Source organism: Eschrichtius robustus, chromosome 3, assembly GCF_028021215.1.
Source record: "Eschrichtius robustus isolate mEscRob2 chromosome 3, mEscRob2.pri, whole genome shotgun sequence".
In the NCBI taxonomy this organism is placed as follows: Eukaryota; Metazoa; Chordata; class Mammalia; order Artiodactyla; family Eschrichtiidae; genus Eschrichtius; species Eschrichtius robustus.
In genome coordinates, this window is record NC_090826.1 from 149,373,987 (window position 1) to 149,388,680 (window position 14,694).

The following is a 14,694-nucleotide window of genomic DNA, read 5'->3' on the forward strand; positions in this document are numbered from 1 at the left end:
GGACAACCCTGACTGATACAGAATGTATATCTTTTGATATGCATATTTAATTATGTCCTTGCTTATTATTCATCTGCTTAGTTTGTTAAAAACTCAAAATGTGTCAAAATCTTTCACTGCTATTGTTTTTCTGTTTCTTCTCCTATTTCTAACACCTTTCCCTTCAATACATTGAGATAGTGTTATTTGTCACTTAAAGGTTTATGAGAGTTTCAGCTTTGAGAATTATATCCCTGTTAGTAAAATGGTTCTCTTTGTGTAAAGATGTTTGTAAAAATTGTTTTGTCTGACATTGATATTGTTCACAATCAGTATACTGTCACTGATATTGGTATTGTTTCTTGTTAGTTGCATTTGCATAAAATACTTCTGTTATGTTTACTTATACATTTTATTGCAATTTTGCTAAATAAGTTTCTGATAAACAGCATATAATTAGGTTTTTCGTTTTTTAAACACAGTCTAAACGTCTCTGTCCTTTAATGGAGGAATTCATCTAACTTAGATTTATTTTTGTAAATTGTAAATTTGGTCTTTGTCCTTCTGTGGTATTCTAATCCATTAAAAAATGTTTTCTTGTTATTTCTGTTTTCAGCCCTTTGATAAACTACATTTTCTCTGCATTTATGATTTATAGTTTTTGGAGCATATAAGCAGTTCCTAATTATATATGTAAGTAGTTCCTAGCTTAATTATATCATTGGTTTCCAACAAATTTTTCAAGAGCATTCTGTTAACTTGCATTTCTTTAAAGTGGAGAAATCAACAGTAAAAAAAAAGATTCTAACAATATGGAAATATATATAGTAAAAATTAAAAAGTAGAAGTTCTCTCATCCATGATCCCACTTTCTGTCTCTCTTTCCAGAAGCAGCTGTTAACAGTTTGGTGTTTGGTGTTTCCTTCTAAACTTCCTGTGTGTGGCAGGGTTGGGAGGGGCTTTCGAGGGGGGAGTCTCTGTGTATGGAGGTCTGTGGTGTGTGTGCGTCTACATATATGTATCTATCTGAGTATGTGTGTTTAAGACACACTCACACATAGGATCTTAATACATGTACTGCTCTTTTATTTGCTTTTTTCAGTTAGCAATAATCCTTTCCTTTTGGTGCATATAAACTCTCTTCATTCTTTTCTGAATAGCTCCTTTGTGTCAGCTTTTGCATTTATCTCAAATTCTTTCTAGGAAGGCAGCCTTATATCGAGTCGAGGAAAACAGCATACCTGGAGTACCCAGCATCTGGAGAACACAGCCCCGTCTCAAGTACTCGGGGCCTCGGGGATGAGGCTGGCACACACCTTTGAAATACTTATTCCCACACGGCAGTTCACCTGCTCCAGTCACAGAATCACTGGCCACAGCTTGGCCCTTGAGAACCTCCTTGGTCAGTTGACTGGGGAAATGGTGGACCCAGCAAAAGGAATCCTCTCAAGCAGGGCTGGCTGCCCCAGAGCATGCTGGGCAAATCCCCATGATGCTTGATGGAGAGTCCCAGGGTTTGGAACAAATCTGACATGAATCTCCCCTCTGCTCCTTCTCAGCACAATGTTGGCCCACCTGCCAAGAGAACCATATCCAAGGGCTTCCTACTGGGGGTCAACTCTGAACACAGAGAGCTGAGAGCCTCACTTAGACACTCAGCAAGGGCCCTGCCTTTGGCCTGTTTGTTTAACCTCTCTGAGCTTCAGTTTCCTCATCTGGAAAAAAGATTAAGTGGGACAGGGTCTTCCTTGGTGGTGCAGTGGTTAAGAAGCTGGCTGCCCATGTAGGGGACATGGGTTTGAGCCCTGGTCCGGGAAGTTCCCACACGCTGCAGAGCAACAAAGCCCGTGTGCCACAACTACTGAGCCTGTGCTTTAGATCCTGCGAGCCACAAGTACTGAGCCCACATGCCACAACTACTGAAGCCCACGTGCCTAGAGCCCGTGCTCCGCAACAGGAGAAGCCAATGCAATGAGAAACCCGTACACCGCAACAAAGAGTAGCCCCCGCTCAATGCAAATAGAGAAAGCCTGCACGCAGCAACAAAGACCCAACACAGCAAAAAATAAATAAATAAATAAATAAAAATAAAAACACCAGCATCTCGTTAAAAAAAAAAAAAAGATTAAGTGGGACAAACTGTAGTCAGGGACCTAGAATTGTACCTGCCCGTGAATTTATTTCCCCTGACTTCAGGAAAGATTTTAAAGTGGCTTATAAGAAAATAAAATGCATACATTAAAATTAAAGAAGGATGGAGCCAGGAATGGGTTCAGTGTGAGGATTGCACATAACTAAACACTTACCATTTTGGGGCCACAAATTTGACTTTAAACTTCCTAGCAGCCAAAACAAAAGGGGGAAAAGGCTTGGTTATCCCCTATTGGCCTAGAACATAAAGGCAGTCTGCTTGCTCAGGAAATGTGGGGCCATCGGGGTGCTAAGGTGAGAGGGTCCCCCCTTTGCACCCTTGTGAAGAGGACCCTCTACCCCCCATGTGGGATGCTGGCATCACCCAAGCTTGAGTCAGTGAAAGCTGTGATAACTGGGAGAGCAGTTTTTGAAATACTATGTTTTTCTCTTTCACAGTCTTGTAACATTGCCTCTTTCCTCACCCCTATTTTCAAGAAGCATGCCTTGGGGAGGATCAGGACTGTTACAGTAAGAATGTTGAGAGAGACCACTAGTCCCTCCCATCAGGAAGCTTGCACAAGCCTCTTAGGTAGCCTCATCCACCAGAGAGCAGACAGCAGAAGCAAGAAGAACTACAATCCTGCAGCCCGTGGAACAAAAACCACATTCACAGAAAGATAGACAAGATGAAAAGCAGAGGGCTATGTACCAGATGAAGGAACAAGATAAACCCCCAGAAAAACAACTAAATGAAGTGGAGATAGGCAAATTCCAGAAAAAGAATTCAGAATAATGATAGTGAAGATGACCCAGGACCTTAGAAAAAGAATGGCGGCAAAGATCGAGAAGGTGCAAGAAATGTTTAACAAAGACCTAGAAGAATTAAAGAACAAACAAACAGAGATGAACAATACAATAACTGAAATGAAAAATACACTAGAAGGAATCAATAGCAGAATAACTGAGGCAGAAGAATGGATAAGTGACTTGGAAGACAGAATGGTGGAATTCTTGCTGCAGAACAGAATAAAGAAAAAAGAATGAAAAGAAATGAAGACAGCCTAAGAGACCTCTGGGACAACATTAAATGCAATAACATTCGCATTATAGAGGTCCCAGAAGGAGAAGAGAGAGAAAGGACCTGGGAAAATATTTGAAGCGATTAGAGTTGAAAACTTCCCTAACATGGGAAAGGAAATAGCCACCCAAGTCCAGGAAGAGCAGAGAGTGCCATACAGGATAAACTCAAGGAGAAACACACTGAGACACATAGTAATCAAAGTGGCAAAAATTAAAGACAAAGAAAAATTATGGAAAGCAGCAAGGGAAAAATGACAAATAACATACAAGGGAACTCCCATAAGGCTAACAGCTGATTTCTCAGCAGAAACTCTACAAGCCAGAAGGGAGTGGCATGACATATTTAAAGCGATGAAAGAGAAGAACCTACAACCAAGATTACACTACCTGGCAAGGATCTCATTCAGATTCCACAGAGAAATCAAAAGCTTTACAGACAAGCAAAAGCTAAGAGAATTCAGCATTACCAAACCAGCTCTACAACAAATGCTAAAGGAACTTCTCTAAGTGGGAAACACAAGAGAAGAAAAGGACCTACAAAAACAAACCCAAAACAATTAAGAAAATGGTAATAGGAACATACATATCGATAATTACCTTAAACGTGAATGGATTAAATGCTCCAACCAAAAGACACAGGCTTGTTGAATGGATACAAAAACAAGATCCATATATATGCTGTCTACAAGTGACCCACTTCAGACATAGGGACACATACAGACTGAAAGTGAGGGGATGAAAAAAGATATTCCATGCAAAAGGAAATCAAAAGAAAGCTGGAGTAGTAATACTCATATCAGATAAAATAGACTTTAAAATAAAGAATGCTACAAGAGACAAGGAAGGACACTACATAATGATCAAGGGAACAATCTGAGAAGAAGAAATAACAATTATAAACATATATGCACCCAACATAGGAGGCACCACAATACATAAGGCACTGCTGACAGCTATAAAGGAGGAAATCAACAGTAACACAATAATAGTGGGGGACGTTAACAGCTCACTTACACCAATGGACCGATCATCCACACAGAAACTTAATAAGGAAACAAAAGCTTTAAATGACACAATAGACCAGGTAGATTTAATTGATATTTATAGGACATTCCATACAAAAACAGCAGATTACACTTTCTTCTCAAGTGCACATGGAACATTCTCCAGGATAGATCACATCTTGGGTCACAAATCAAGCCTCAGTAAATTTAAGAAAATTGAAATCATATCAAGCATCTTTTCTGACCACAATGTTATGAGATTAGAAATCAATTACAGGGGAAAAAATGTAAAAAATACAAACACATGGAGGTTAAACAATATGTTACTAAATAACCAAGAGATCACTGAAGAAGTCAAAGAGGAAATCAAAAAATACCTAGAGACAAATGACAATGAAAACACGACGATCCAAAACCTATGGGATGCAGCAAAAGCAGTCCTAAGAGGGAAGTTTATAGCAATACAAGCCTACCTCAAGAAACAAGAAAAATCTCAAATAAACAATCTAACCTTACACCTAAAGGAACTAGAGAAAGAAGAACAAACAAAGCGCAAAATTAGCAGAAGGAAAGAAACCATAAAGATCAGAGCAGAAATAAATGAAATAGAAACAAAGAAAACAATAGCAAAGATCAATAAAACTAAAAGCTGGTTCTTTGAGAAGATAAACAAAATGGATAAGCCATTAGCCAGACTCATCAAGAAAAAGAGGGAGAGGACTCAAATCAATAAAATTAGAAATGAAAGAGGAGAAGTTACAACAGGCACCACAGAAATACAAAGCATCCTAAGAGCCTACTACAAGCAACTCTATGCCAATAAAATGGACAACCTGGAAGAAATGGACAAATTCTTAGAAAGTTATAACCTTCCAAGACTGAACCAGGAAGAAATAGAAAATATGAACAGACCAATCACAAGCAATGGAATTGAAACTGTGATTAAAAATCTTCCAACAAACAAAAGTTCAGGACAAGATGGCTTCACAGGTGAATTCTATCAAACATTTAGAGAAGAGCTAACACCCATCCTTCTCAAACTCTTCCAAAAAATTACAGAGGAAGGAACACTCCCAAACTCATTCTATGAGGCCACCATCACCCTGATACCAAAACCAGACAAAGATACTACAAAAAAAGAAAATTACAGACCAATATCACTGATGAATATAGATGCAAAAATCCTCAACAAAATACTAGCAAACAGAATCCAACAACACATTAAAAGGATCATACAGCATGATCAAGTGGGATTTATCCCAGGGATGCAAGGATTCTTCAATATAGGCAAATCAATCAATGTGATACACCATATTAACAAATTGAAGAATAAAAACCATATGATCATCTCAATAGATGCAGAAAAAGCTTTTGACAAAATTCAACACCCATTTCTGATAAAAACTCTCCAGAAAGTGGGCATAGAGGGAACCTACCTCAACATAATAAAGGCCATATACAAGAAACCCACAGCAAACATCATTCTCAATGGTGAAAAACTGAAAGCATTTCCTTTAAGATCAGGAACAAGACAAGGATGTCAACTCTCACCACTATTATTCTACATAGTTTTGGAAGTCCTAGCCACAGCCAGAGAAGAAAAGAAATAAAAGGAATACAAATTGGAAAAGAAGTAAAACTCTCACTGTTTGCAGATGACATGATACTATACATAGAGAATCCTAAAGATGCCACCAGAAAACTACTAGAGCTAATCAATGAATTTGGTAAAGTTGCAGGATACAAAATTAATGCACAGAAATCTCTTGCATTCTTATACACTAATGATGAAAAATCTGAAAGAGAAATTAAGGAAACACTCCCATTCACCATTGCAACAAAAAGAATAAAATACCTAGGAATAAACCTACCTAGGGAGACAAAAGACCTGTATGCAGAAAACTATAAGACACTGATGAAAGAAATTAAAGATGATACCAACAGATGGAGAGATATACCATGTTGTTGGATTAGAAGAATCAATATTGTGAAAATGATTATACTACCCAAAGCAATCTACAGATTCAGTGCAGTCCCTATCAAATTACCAATGGCATTTTTTACAGAACTAGAACAAAAAATCTTAAAATTTGTATGGAGACACAAAGGGCCGCAAATAGCCAAAGTAGTCTTGAGGGAAAAAAACGGAGCTGGAGGAATCAGACTCCCTGACTTCAGAGTATACTAGAAAGCTGCAGTAATCAAGACAATATGGTACTGGCACAAACACAGAAATATAGATCAATGGAACAGGATAGAAAACCCAGAGGTAAACCCACACCCCTATGGTCAACTAATCTATGACAAAGGAGGCAAAGATATACAATCGAGAAAAGACAGTCTCTTCAATAAGTGGTGCTGAGAAAACTGGACAGCTACATGTAAAAGAATGAAATTAGAACACTTCCTAACACCATACACAAAAATAAATTCAAAATGGATTAAAGACCTAAATATAAGACCGGAAACTATAAAACTCTTAGAGGAAAACATAGGAAGAACACTCTTTGACATAAATCACAGCAAGATCGTTTTTGATCCACCTCTTAGAGTAATGGAAATAAAAACCAAAATAAACAAATGGGACCTAATGAAGCTTAAAAGCTTTTGCATAGCAAAGGAAACCATAAACAAGACGAAAAGACAACCCTCAGAATGGGAGAAAATATTTGCAAATGAATCAACAGACAAAGGATTAATCTCCAAAATATATAAACAGCTCATGCAGCTCAATACTAAAAAAACAACCCAATCCAAAAATGAGCAGAAGACCTAAACAGACATTTCTCCAAAGAAGACATACAGATGGCCAAGAAGCACATGAAAAGCTGCTCAACATCACTAATTAATAGAGAAATGCAAATCAAAACTACAGTGAGGCATCACCTCATTCCGGTTAGAATGGGCATCATCAGAAAATCTACAAACAATAAATGCTGGAGAGGGTGTGGAGAAAAGGGAACCCTCTTGCACTGTTGGTGGGAATGTAAATTGATACAGCCACTATGGAGAACAGTATGGAGGTTCCTTAAAAAACTAAAAATAGAACTACCATATGACCCAGCAATCCCACTACTGGGCATATACCCAGAGAAAGACATAATTCAGAAAGACACATGCACCCCAATGTTCATTGCAGCACTATTTACAATAGCCAGGACATGGAAGCAACCTAAGTGCCCATCTACAGACAAATGGATAAAGAAGATGTGGTACATATATACAATGGAATATTACTCAGCCATAAAAAGGAACGAAATTGGGTCATTTGTAGAGACGTGGATGGATCTAGAGACTGTCATACAGAGTGAAGTAAGTCAGAAAGAGAAAAACAAATATCGTATATTAATACATATATGTGGAACCTAGAAAAATGGTACAGATGAACTGGTTTACAGGGCAGAAATTGAGACACAGATGTAGAGAACAAACATATGGACACCACAGGGGGAAAGTGGCAGGGGGGCTGGTGATGGTGGTGTGATGATTTGGGAGATTGGGATTGACATGTATACACTAATATGTATAAAATGGATAACTAGTAAGAATCTGCTGTATAAGAAAATAAATAAAATAAAATTCAAAAATTAAAAAAAAAAAATGTTGAGGGAAAGAAAAAGTCGCTGTTCAGCTTGTGACTTCCAAGGCACTGATGCAAGATTTTTGAGTCTGCAGCATTCTGAAGTTGGGTTTCAGCAAGGAGGAAAAGGATTTCCCAAACTTGCTGAGCTCGCATTAATATGTTAAGAACCAGGCCAAGAGGACCAAATTATAGAGGTCTGACATCAAACAAGACAGAAAGCACCCATGATGTAATGTGAGCAGTTGTGCTTCTCAGACTATAATGTGCACACGAATCACCTGGGCATCTTGTTGAAATGCAAATTCCAATTCAGTAAGTCTGGGTGGGGCCTGAGAATCTGCATTTCCACCAGGGTCCCAGGTGATACCGATGCTGCTTGTTTATGGACCACGCTGGCAGCAAGGGTGTGAGGGATAGCAAGGCGAAAAGTGAAGCAAGAAGAGCCCTCCCCGCCTGGCCAGGGAATTGTGGGAAGAAGATGGGCCGAGGTCGGGGATGTGCTGGCCTTCCTGCTCAAGGCGGAAGTCCCAGAGTAAGGAGGGAAGCTGAATAGACTGAGGGGAAAGGCAAAAGCAGAGGGTCTTTGGGCTCCGATTCCCATTTAGAACTCTGGTAGTGGGAGGGTTTTCGGGTAGAGGAAGCCCTGTGCTGGGAACTGTGGCAGCGCGGGGGTAAGAGGGTGCCCAGTTTGACATTCCCAAAGCCCTGGGCACCACATGATGTAGAAGAGACTGGAAGAGACCCAGCTTGCTTCATGTCCCCATGGCAGGGTTCCGATAAGAATCTGGCTGGGGGGAACTCCCTGGCGGTCCAGTGGTTAGGACTCTGCGCTTTCACTGCCGAGGACCTGGGTTCAATCCCTGGTTGGGGAACTAAGATCCCACAAGCCGTGCGGCGTGGTCAAAAAAAATTTATTTTTTAATAAAAATAAAAAAGAATCTGGCTGGGGCCATAGGGCTACACAAGGGTCTTGGGCTGAATAGGAGTTACAGCCGTGCTTTGAGAGTCAGCAGAGCTTTTGGGAACATGTCTGTGTGCCAAGAGAACAGGCCAAGGGTTACACCTGCCATGGATGCCAGCAGGAAATGTCCCTGGGACCGCAGGGACAGACTGGCCATCCTAGCTCATGGACCAGACAATCACCCAGAGCAGAGAGCCATGGAGGGACCAGCTGGGGATCCGTCCCCACCAGAACCCTGAGCAACGCAGGAGGGCTACTCCTCCTGACGCCTCATTACCAAGGGCACCGGGAGAGGCGAAATGGCTCTTTAGAGTTGAACTTCGAATTCACTGAGTATTTACCCCAAACCAGTCAGTTAAAGTCAATTAGCCTAGTGAATGTTTCTCTCACTACCCTCCCTACCAGGTGGAGATTGTGACAATATTTATTAGATTCGTTACAGGAAACAGAGGCCACAACTTTGCTCATCTGGGCCAAGTGTAAGCATTTTTTTTTAAGCAGGCATAACAAAGATGATCTGTAATGCTGATCGATAGAGTCCTTGCTGCCTTGTAAGACAGCGCACACACAGGCAGCGTCTTCGTGGGCTCAGCAGAGACACAGGGGCGCGGGGCTGGGGCCACAAACCTGGGGCGGGGGGTGATGCTTCAGTTGGAGGTCTGTCCAATTTGAGCAGAAATCCAGGGAGGAGACACCTGGATTGTCAGAGAGGGAGCAGAGGAAGGATATGAGGAGGTTTCAGCAAAGCGTGGGAGAAAGCCTCATTCATTTGTCTCAGAGTCCTTTATTAAGCTCCTGCTGTATGCCAGCCACCGAGCCAGGTACTGGAAGCTCAGAGAGCCATTCCATGCTGCGTGTGGCTCACTCTCCAAGGAGAGGCTGGAAGAAGGACAGCGCTTGGGGCGTGTTCGAGGTGGAGTGTTCAAAATACTCCCGAGAATCCCCTTGCTGCCCTGCCCTCTGCCCTCTGCCCTCTGCCCTCTGCCCTGGAGATGCTGGTGCTGTGGAGGTGCGTGGATGGAAGACCCATGCGGCATGTCTCCTCCCCCATCCAGATTTACCCTGGGGAGGAGGGAGCAGCCATTTGTATTTAGAAAGAGGTTCCTAATGACCTGCTCTTTTCCCCTCCTCTCCCTCCCTACCCCCCTCACTCTCACCCCCGCCCCCCCCCACACACATTCCCCCCCCAACACACACACACACACACACACACACACACACACACACACACACACAAGCAGGCTGATGGGTCTGGGGCCCGTACTTCAAGCTGGGTCATGAAGTCAGGTGGCATCAGCTGCTGGGAGCCGGAGAACAGCTTGGAAGGCCTTTAAAGTCTCTCGTAAGGCATAATTGTAAATGTATTACTACATTTTGCAGAATTTTTCAGCTGTGAATTCACTTTCATGCGGTATAGCCCTTCATTTTACAGTGGGGCCCTGCGGGGTCAGAGAGGAGGGCTGGCCCAGGGCTGTCAGGCACCTGACGGCCAGTCCTGCACCCAGTCACCCCGTGCGAGGCCTCTTGAAGGCTCCTGGCTGCTGGCCTCCAGCACGCAGGAAAGGATTAATTATTAATTTTTATAACAACCCAGGTACTGATATCCGTGAACCGCAAGCCCTGACACTTCTCCTCCAACGTCCAGCTACTTAATTGTGGTTTTTAGCTGGGTCAGCATAACAGTCTCGTAACCTCAGAAGTGGAGAGCCTTGAAGGCCTTCATCAGCCATTCCTGGGGGCGAAGGCCAAGTTCACAGGGGGCAGTGGTGGCTTGGGAGCCAATAACGCTCTCTAAGAAACTCAGATGCCTTCACTGCCCATCAGAGCTGGGCCTCATCATACTCCCTTTCCTGGCATTAATTGTCTCACCTTCCTCATATTTAGCTGCAGTTTTCCAAGCACTTTTACGAACACAAGCTCAGTTGATTCCCAGACACTGCTGTCACAGGACTGGGCAGCTACTTGATTCTCTAGGAGAAAATAAAGATTCAGAGAGGGAAGTGACTCACCCAAGGTCACACAGGCTCAAGCACTTTGTCCTCAGCACCACCCACCTGGAGGAATTCATAGCTGGATCAATCTTTTAATGCAGGATGTTAATTACAGTCCTTGGATGTCTTTGGGGTCCGTGAATCCTCAGAAAGTATTGGCAGCATTTGGGCATCTTTCTGAGATAAAGTCCATAATCTTCACCAAACTCTCTCTGACCCCAGACAGTAAGAACCACTGCTTTAAAATAAGCAGCTAAAACCCCTCTGTGCTCCTGCATGCAGCTGTACCCACCCAGGGAAGCCTCCTCTTGCTGGGTTCTGGGGTTTGCTGGGCACAGTTGTGGCCAGGAGCTGGGCCAGGCCGGGAACTTTGCTGTCCCCAGGTGTTTAGTTGCCCTTGAATCGGGGACTGTCTGGGCAGCACACACCAGGCTTGAAGACCTGTAATGCAAAAGGTCCCATTTACAATAGCCACACCAAAGTGTAAAGCTTACAGGAAATGCACAATACTCATAATAAAAAATCTGCCAAACTACACCGAGGGACATTAAATAAATGGTAAAACACACCATGTTGAGAACTCATTACTGTAAAATGCCATTTGCTCAAATTTATAAGTTTTATGCAATTCTAATAAAAATATCTAAGGTTTTTTGTTTGTTTTTTAAATCTGACACATGAATTTACATGGAACAATTCGCTTGGAAAAATAAGCATATAAATGGAGTCATGAAATTTGGGGGAAGAAAAGAACAGTGTGGATTTATATTCCCAGATATTAAAACGCATTATAAAGCTTCAGAGATGAATACAGAGAGGAATGGAATCAGGACAGGCAGCTCAATGGAAAAGAAGAGAAAGCCCGGGAACAGACCCTACGTATTAGAGAAAATTAGTAGTATATGAGGAATGTGGCGTTCAAATCAGTGTGGGAAAGATTGGCTGTTTAGTAAATGATGTTCAAGTCATGTGGGGAAATAAAGCTAAATCCCTACCTCATCCCATGTACCAGATTAAATTCAAAATCTCTGTTTCTTTATAGTAAGAAGGGCCATAGTTCCCGCCTTGTAGCATAATTGTAGGTGTATGTGAGATAATGCATGTAAAGTTCTTAGTATAGAACACACCTGATAAATATTTCCTAGTATTATTATTGGTGTTATGATTACTCCAGATGGATTATAATCCAAACATGTAATGACAAATTCATAACATTACTGAAATTTCAGGTATAACTTCCCTGATCTCAGGGTGGGAATGGTTTTCACAGAAGCAAAGGAAGAAACCGGCAAAGGCAGGATGTGCCAGGAGCCTTAGAAGGTTCTTGCCCTGTGACTCAGCAATTCCACCACTAGGATGTTAATCCTAAGTATGTTCTCAGATCAATGTGCGAAGACGGTTATTAAACATTTTTTTATAGGAGCAAAAAGTAGAAGCAACCTAAATGTCAAAAAGGGAATGGTTAAAAAAACTTGTTCAACCACGTGGTGGACTCTATGCAGCCATTAAAATTTTTAAAATTATCTCAGTGAACATTAATTGATTGATTTGGGGAAATGCTTAGGTTAGAATGCTAACCGTGACCCAAAGTATTCAATAGTGTATATAGTATGATAGCTTGAACCTAGCAAAATATACACCAAAACAGTTATCTCTGTGAAGGGAATAACTTGGGTTTTTTTTTTTTTCTTTATTCTTTGCAAATTCTCTATGTTAAACCTGCTTCTTTTATGATTCTACCACATTTTAAAAAACTTTTTGTTTTATATTGGAGTGTAGTTGATTAACACTGTTGTGTTAGTTCCAGGTGTACAGCAAAGTGATTCATTTACACATATACATGTATCTATTCTTTTTCAAATTCTTTTCCCATTTAGATTGTTATATAATATTGAGCAGAGTTCCCTGTGCTATATAGCAGGTCCTTGCTGGTTATCCGTTTTAAATACAGCAGTGTGTACGTGTCAATCCCAAACATCCTAACTCTCCCTCTCCTCCCACCCTTCCTTCCTGGTAACCATTAGTTCGTTCTCTAAGTCTGTTAGTCTGTTTCTGTTTTGTAAACAAGTTCATTTGTATCATTTTTTTTCTTTTTTTTTTAGATTCCACATATAAGCTGTACCATACCATATCTGTCTTTCTCTGTCTGACTTCACTCAATATGACAATCTCTAGGTCCATCCATGTTGCTGCAAATGGCATTATTTCACTCTTTTTAATGGTTGATTTGTGCTTTTAAAAGTTATTTATTGAGCAGAGATTTTATGAAAGATACTTCTTCACCCTTGCCTCTCAAACTGGGGTAGGTTTGGGGTTTCTGCTAATTGGTCATCACAGGAACATGTCCACAATTTCCTTGAATTACCTTCCTCTAGGTGCTCCTTTTATAGTAAAACAAATCCAAATGAATTGTGGGAGGAATACAAAATGCTTATAATTTCTCTTTTCAGAAAGAGACGCACGCAACACTGGTGCCTGGACGGAGCTGCTTCGGGCAGGTCCCACGGATGAGCTCTTGGGAGGGCTCAGCTCCTTCAGCTCATGGGCTACTTTGGAGAAGCGTGCAAGGAACCTGCTGTCATAGCCACGGCCCTGAGGTCAAGTGTGTCCCCACCCCCAGGCCTGAGGTGGCCAGCTGTGTGCTGGGCTTTCTTGAGAGTTCAAAGTCTCAGCCATCACAAATCCCCAGAGTCAAAGATTTCCCTCAGGTGGAGACTCACCTCCTAGAAGCCTCCAAAACAAATAGCGATAAGCAAACAAGACGCAGGAAGCTGGCAGGCAGCCAGCTTGGGGCTGGATGCCAGGCTTGGGGCGGCGAGAGCCCAGAGGAGACCTAGGGTTCCCACCACACCAGCCTGTCGGGGCAGCTCTGGCCCAAGCATCTCCCCCTCCCTCAGCAGCCGTCCCCTCTGGGCAGGATGAGGTGCAGAAGTGGGAACACAGCCTGCCCAGGTGAAACTTGGCTGGGACCAGGGGCAGGGGCAGGCTGGCAGGAGTGCCGTGAGGCTGGCAAACTCTGTGCAGGAGGGAAGCTTGGGCTCACATCATCTGCCCATACAATGCCAAGGTCTAGGACGATGACCGTGGGGACAGCTCAGGCTGCCGGAGGGCGCCGGGGAGGGGGGGCAGACACCCAGTTGCCAAGCCTCGGTGTAGCCCATGCTTTCTGGGCCACCGAGTGCATGGACATCAGCCCAAGCCAAGGAGAGCAGCCTCGAAGATTCAGGGGCGTGTGGGGCAGTGAACGTCCCACAGATGTGACCCTGCTCTCACTGTGGGCTGCAGCCTTAACCTTGGCTTGGTATGTGAGGGGTCTGGAGTGAAGGAGGTGGGGAGAAGGGGGGGAGGCCACAGGACAATGAGCATTTATTGAGCCTTTACTCTCCATTAGACTCTGTATTGGCTATAACATGTCATAGTTCACATTTTTCATCACAATTACTAGACTATCTCCATTTTACAGCTGGGGAAACTGAGGCTTGGACACGATGGATGGGGGTGGAAGGAGGCCACACAGCTAGTGGATCACTAGCTGGAGGGGGAGGGATTCATATGCAGATGGAGATTTCTGAGTCAGGCTGTTTCTACTGTCCTGGGCTCTATGTCATTATGGAACCCACCCCTCAGGCCCCAGCCCTGGCCATGGACCTGCCACTGCACCACTCCAGGCCCCCTCTCAGGCCCACAGGCCCCACTAGTGACTCCTGCCTTCTTTCCCTGATCAAGTCCCAGGGAACTTGCTGAATATCCTGTCTCTCCAGGAAAGCTGTCACCCGTGCCCCCCCGCAACACCCCCCCCCCCACCCTGTCTGGCCCAGGACAGAGCTGGGTAGTGGAATGCTGACTACTTTCTACCTCCTTCCCTGGGCTGGTTTTCCTCTGGGAAATCAGGCAAGGGATCATCAAAATAGCAAGCATGAAGCTGCAAAGTTTTAGAACCGAACTGAGCTCTCATACTTCCCC